The sequence below is a fragment of the Cervus canadensis genome, chromosome 1, assembly GCF_019320065.1.
Source record: "Cervus canadensis isolate Bull #8, Minnesota chromosome 1, ASM1932006v1, whole genome shotgun sequence".
Classification (NCBI taxonomy): Eukaryota; Metazoa; Chordata; class Mammalia; order Artiodactyla; family Cervidae; genus Cervus; species Cervus canadensis.
In genome coordinates, this window is record NC_057386.1 from 116,658,875 (window position 1) to 116,665,659 (window position 6,785).

Sequence of the window (6,785 nt, forward strand, 5' to 3'; positions counted from 1 at the left end):
GAGAGATCACAGCCTACATGGGGACCGCCAGCCTCAGATGACACCCAATTTCTCAACTTGCTCCATCTCAGCCAAACCACCGGAGACTGTGGCTGATATCAAAAACTCAAGTCTAGAAAAACTGTCTTGCCATGGAATATGGGTTTGATGTGGTGAGACAGGTCGTTGTTCTGAGTGAATGCAATGTCTTGATGCCTACCCATCCATACAACAAAAATTTTAAGTGCCTGCTCTGGAATGGAATCCCCAGCTCTCCACAGTCCCCACCACTCTCAGAAAGCCTCTGTATCTCCTCTTTCCTCTTTGAAAATAATACATAGTTCATAGGGAGGTACTTTGAGACTACTATCCCATCTCTCATCAGACTTTCCATTTCTTTCTTTTCAGCAGTACATTCTTCTGATTCCATGGGTTACAATCCATTGCTGTTATTATTTATTTGGGCACCCAGTGTATCCTAGACTCAGCCCGTGATGGTCCTTTTCAGCTGGCTTCTGTCTCCCTATCATTCTTTAAACATTTCTTTATTGTCTGGCACAAGATATTCCAGGCTCTTCGTGTACTTTTTGACTATGTTGAGCCTTAATTGCAGCATGTGATATCTGTGTTGCAGAATTCGGGTTTCTCACTAGTTGGGGTGTCTGGGCTGAGACGCCCTGCAGCATGTGGGATCTTAGTTCCCCGATCAGGGGTCAAACCCAAGTCCCCTGCATTGCAAGGTGTATTCTTAACCATTGGACCACCAGGGAAGTCCACACACACACACACACACATTTGTATCTATATTTGTTTCCATGGTATTCTATTGATGTTGAACAGCATGAGTTCACCCTAATAGATCCAATTCCAACCTAACTCCACAGGGTTAATTCTAGCCTTTTCATGTTGGTAACCGCCTCTCCAACAGTGAGAAACCTAGTATTTTCAGTGTATTCACTTATTTGACCAACCCCCACCCCATATATCATGATTTCTTATTGTTGATGCTGCCCTCTACCCAACAAGGATACCCTCTACACCCTACTCAATCTCTGACACCCCATGCACACATGCTAAGTCGCTTCAGTCATGTCCAATTCTTTGTGACTCTATGGACCATAGCCTGCCAGACTCCTCTGTCCACGAGATTTTCCAGGCAAGAATACTGGAGTGGGTTGCCATGCCCTCCTCCAGGAGATCTTCCTGGCCCAGGGATCAAATCTACACCTTTTACTCTCCTGCATTGGCAGCTGGGTGCCACCTGGGAGGCCACCTGACCCCCCATGCCAAGCTGCTTTTCCATTAGGATGCCCTCCTCACGCACACAAGCTCTGGCCCCTATGATGGGGCCACCATCACCCCATAGGGACACTCTTCTTATCCCATTGGGCTATGACATCCCTCTGTGGACCAGCATGTATCTTATACCCCTCCCCCTACAGCTCACATTGATGTTGCTGGGACCCCCTAGTAGATCAAACTTTGGTTTAGGCTACCCTGGATTCTTTATTATGGCACGTGCATGGGCTTAGTTGCCCTGCATGTGGGATCTCAGTTCCCAGACCAGGGATCAAACCCGTCTCCCCTGCATTACAAGATGGATTCTTAACCACGGGTCCAGCAGGGAAATTCCTGGATCAAACTATTATCGAATACAATGGAAGTGGGAGGAGGGGGCTCCCCAGGGGGTTCAGTGGTAAAGAATCCACCTGTCATGTACAGAGGAGCCTGGCAGGCTACAGTCTCACAATGAGTCTGACACGACTTAGTGACTGAACAACAACAAAGCATAGTGGAAGGGAAGGGAATGGGCGGGAAGGGGAGGGAGAAGAGGGGATGGAAAGATGGGGAGGAGCCACATAAACTTTAGCAAGCTGGGACCATCAGCTATGGACCATCAATCCCCACCTTTAGCTTCCTGTAGTGGGGGCAAACTTCACACATTCGGTACATATGTATTGGGTGTTACTCTGAACCAAAGAGGACAGAGGATGTAGTCAACAAGAAATGAGGTTTTGTGTGGGAGATACTTCCAGACACAGAGGAGCCACCTCATCTTTTTGAATTGTTGGGCCATCACACTTGCTCCATCAGCTACGAACCTGCTCTCAAATTGATTTGCAGGACTAGCTTGGCCAGTGGAGTTAATTCTAGTGCTTGGCATTGACTCAGTGGGAGTGAGGCGTTCATCCTACCAAGTTTCATCGTTTTCCTGAACCAACTCCACCTGTGTTAATAACTTCTTCCCAAACCGAATCATCAAATATGGTGACTCAGACGGTCCCTTCTCAACAGTGTCTGCTGGGATGGATAAAGAAGACCAATTTCATGTTCTTTTGGACATTTCACCCTGGAAATCAGCTTCCCAAGGCTGATTTGGTCATAATATGATCACAATAATAGTAACAGATGACATTTATTGAGGGCTTCTCTGATGGTTCAGCAGTAAAGAATCTGCTTGTCAATGCAGATTTGATCCTTGGGTCAGGAAGATCCCTGGAGAAGGGACTGGTAACCCACCCCAAAGTTTTTGACTGGGAAATCCCATGGAAAGAGGAGCCTGGCAGTTTACAGTCCATGAGGTCACAAGAGTCGGACACGATGCAGTGACCAAACAACCACACCAACGTTTATTGAGCACTTACTACATTTTGAGCCACTTCATAGCGGTATGGCCATGGGCAAGTCATTTCCTGTAGCAGTTTCTGGTGGCTGCTGTAACAAATGACCACAGACTTGCCAGTTTCAAACTACTGAAGTTTATTCTCTCACAGTCTGAAGGCCAGAAGTTCGAAATCTGTATCTCAGGGGCAAAGTCAAGGTGTCAGCAGCGCTGCACATGCCAGGAGGGCCCTAGAGAAGAATTGATCCCTTTTCTCTTCTGGTTTCTGGTGGCTCCAGGCGTCCCTGACTTCTGGCTGCATAACTCTGGCCTCTGCCTCAGTCTTCACATGGTCTTCTCCTCTGTGTATGTGAAGTCTCTCTCTGTCTCTTTTTTCTTTTTTTGGCCACACCATGTGGTTTGTGGGGTCTTCCCAGACCAGGGATCGAACCTGTGCCCCCTGCAGTGGAAACACAAGAGTCCTAACCACTGGACCCTAGGGAAGTCCCCTGTTTCTCTCTTATAAGGAGGGCACTTGTGATGGCATTTAGGGCCCATCAGATAATCCAAGATGATTTCTCCATCTCAACCCTTAATCACATCTGCAAAGACCCCTTTTCCAAATCAGATCACACTGAGAGGCTCAGGGGATAGCACCTGATCTCTCTGGGGGCCGTTCCTCAGCTGCCCATACTTCCCCTCTCCAAGCCTCAGTTTATCCCACCAGTAAAATGAGGATAGTAATCATGGTAATGACCTCTCAGGGCTGATGTGGGGTTTAACAGGTTAATGGAAACCTGGCGGGGGTGGCGGGAGCGTTGGCAATCAGGCAGCCCTCGATGAATGGTGTGGTTATTACGAATCGATTTCTTGAGTTATTTCTACCCAGAACTGGCAATTCTAGGGGTAATTGATTCCAGTGATGTCACCTCCCCAACTGCCAGGTTTTCAGCAGGATTAAACGTGCCAAATTGGCTTTGTTGAGCCAACTCCTCTGGGTGTGAAGAACCACCATGCCAACCCGCCTTGCAGTTTCGCGGTGCCCGTCTGCCGCTTCTCCCTAATTAACGTGAAGGCGCCGCTCGCCAGCAGGCCCGCATGCTGCCATCCCAGGAAAACAGTGCCACAGACGACAGCTAAATATTTGAACATTTTTTGTTTCAGTTGCTGCATGAAAATAGTATTTTGGGCATTTAAACAGTGCAGAGTAAAGGGAGAAATTCTGCTTCATTTTCTACCCATGGGGCAGCCTCGGGAAAAAATGCTGTAAGGGAACCCAACCAGGTCACTGACCTAAGACAGAGTGACAACGAACTACCGTTGCTATTGGTAGCTCTACCACTTCTAGCTGTGTGACCCTGGGCAAAGAACCTCTCCGAGTCTCAGTTTCCACATCTGTAACATGGGTATCCTAATAGCCCCTCCTTCAATGCACTGAGAATATTCAAGGAGATGGCACCCAAGGATTTAAGGAACCACCTGGGACACAGGTTGGTGCTTGGCCTAAGTCACTTGGGGATGCTGAAGGTGAGAATGTTGATGGTTCTAGAAATGCCCTGCCCAGCTCTCAGTAATTCTGGGTGGAAGCAGAGTGAAAGCAGCCAGGCCCACCTCTCAGGGGACCCCTGGATCTGGTCCTGACTCTGTTGCTGACTGGTTTCCAGACTCTGTTTCCCGCTCTGTGTCTCAGTTTCCCCACAGAGCAGATGGGTCTGGAACAAGTATTTCAAAAGCCCTTTTTAGGGGGGAGGGATAAGTCAGAAAGCTGGGATTGACATATGCACACTCCTACACAGAAAACAGGTAAGTATTAAGAACCTGTTAAGACATCCCTGGTGGTCCTGTGGTTGAGAATCTGCCATGCAATGCAGGGGATGTGAGTTCAATCTCTGGTTGGAGAACTAAGATCCCACAGACCTCAAAACAACTAAGCCCACATGTCACAACTATGAAGCCTGCAAGTCACGAGTAGAGTCCATGTGCTGCAACAAAAGGTCCCACATGAGGCAACGAAGATGTGACTAAGACCTGATGCCACCAAATAAATAAATAATTTAAAAAAAAAGAACCTACTGTATAGCACAGGGAACTCTCTTCCACACTCTGTAATGGCCTATGTGGGAATAGAATCTAAGAAAAGAGTGAGGATATGTAAACGTGTAACTGGTTTGCTCTGCTTTACACTTGAAACTAACACGATACTGTAAATCAACAACACTCCAATAACATTTTTAAAAATAAAATAAATGAACTAAGCTGAAGCCATTAAAAAAAAAAGCCCCTCTGCCTTCTGGTTCCACTCGTGGCTCTGGGGGTGTGTCCCTCACTCTTGCTGCCCCAGGGGGCTGGCTTGGCTGCAGGACCCAGGCCAGCAATGTGAGTACTTCATTGTGCCAAAGAGGGTGGGGTGGAGGTGCAGCTCAGGGGACAGGAAGAAGGCTCCTGAAACGCATCAGAAGAGTCTGGAAACATCCCAGGTGCTTGCTTAACAGAGATCGCACTGATTTTTAGAAACCGGTCCTGCACACTGCCCAGGTTGTGGCAAACCTCTCTGGCAGAGGTGTGGCCCTCCAGTCCATGGCCCCACACTCCTGACTATGAGGATGTAGCACCCCACAGGCCACAGTTTCATTCACCCACTCTCAAGGTATTTATTAAGTACCCACTGTATACCAAGCAACACAGCAGAGGCTGGGACACACACCAGAATCCAGACAGCCAGGTCCCTGGCTCTCATGAAGTTTGCAGTCCACTGTGGGCAGGATGTTACTCTTTAAAATCATTTATTGAGCACTGCAAGGAACAGTATGGAGGAAGAATCCAGTGTGTTCTGAGGCTAGGTGACCTGACCAGGTTAGAGGGGTTGGGGGGAGGGCCTCTTAGAGGAAGGGGCATTTACACCAAGACCTGAAGGATGAGAAAGAGTCAGAAGGGGAAAGAGCCTTCTAGGCAGGGGGAACAGCACAGCAGAAATAGTGCCGTGAGACTCAAAAAAAAAAAAAGATGGCTAGTGTGCTGGGCAAAGTCAGCCAGGGCCCAGACCGTGCCAGGTTCAGTGAGTTGTTCACAGTGTGGCTTCACGTGAAGGGAGATGGGGAGCCAGGGAGGGCTCAAGGTCAAGCAGAAAGGGAGCTGTCCCGACACCAGCCACCAGTCACCTGGTACTTAGGGACGAGAGGCTCTCTGCCATCCGGGGATGGCTAGTGGGTGCCCATGTCTGGGAAAGGCATGGAAAACACAGGGCTGGCTCCATGCCCCATCTCTGTGGACTGTGCCCAGATCTGATGATGGCCCAGCAGGATGGAACCAGCATAAGCTTTGGGGTGGGGACCTGGCACACGTCATACGGGCCAGCCATGCTAAGCCTCAGTTTCCCCATCTGAAAAATGGAGTTGTGGTAACCCATAATTCCTAGAGACACTAAGTGTTAAGCAGGTGCCGACCGAGTCTCCTCTTCCTTGCTGCCTCCATGCACTAAGGCCACCAACAGCTCTCACTAGAGACACTGGCTCTGCCACTGACCTCATCTGGGTATGACCTCCCCATCTCTGGGCCTCGGTTCCCCTGGAGAGGAAGGGATTTGGATGGGTGAGCCCCGCCTCGCAGGGCCAGGTGGTTCTCCAGCTGTGGTGACGTCAGATCCAGCAGGGGGACTAGTCAAGAGACAAGTCTTCTTGGGCTTCACCTCCCCCGAGGTGAAGGGGGAGAGATGTCAGGGAGAACCCCTGACATCCCTTCCCCAGTGGTTCACATGGTCCAAGAATTACACTTGGATTCTAAAAGCGAAAGATGCACATATCACCTGTTTCCCAGAAAGTGTGCTGTGTGCCCGTGGTGACACCTGTCTTTAGAAATTCCGCCGTGGGAAGGGAAACCAGCCCGGGTGATGAAACAGCGGAGTTCAAGCAACCACGCTAATCCAGGCCCCTGCCTCGCTGCCACCGAGCGGCATTCTTTCAGAATTCTCTCTGCACGTGGGCTGCAGCTGACTGCCAGCCTGCCTGGGGAGAGGAGTATTTGAATAGTTATTTTGTTTTCTCGCGCTTTCCCTTGCCAGTAACACCCCAGTTATGGAAACTTCCCCACAGTGTGATGTCTGAGCTGCAGAGTGATAATGATAATAATGATTTGTATTCCCATGACCTGATTTTTTACATTAAATAGTTGAAACAGAAAAAAAAAAAATCGAAAAAAGAAATACAAA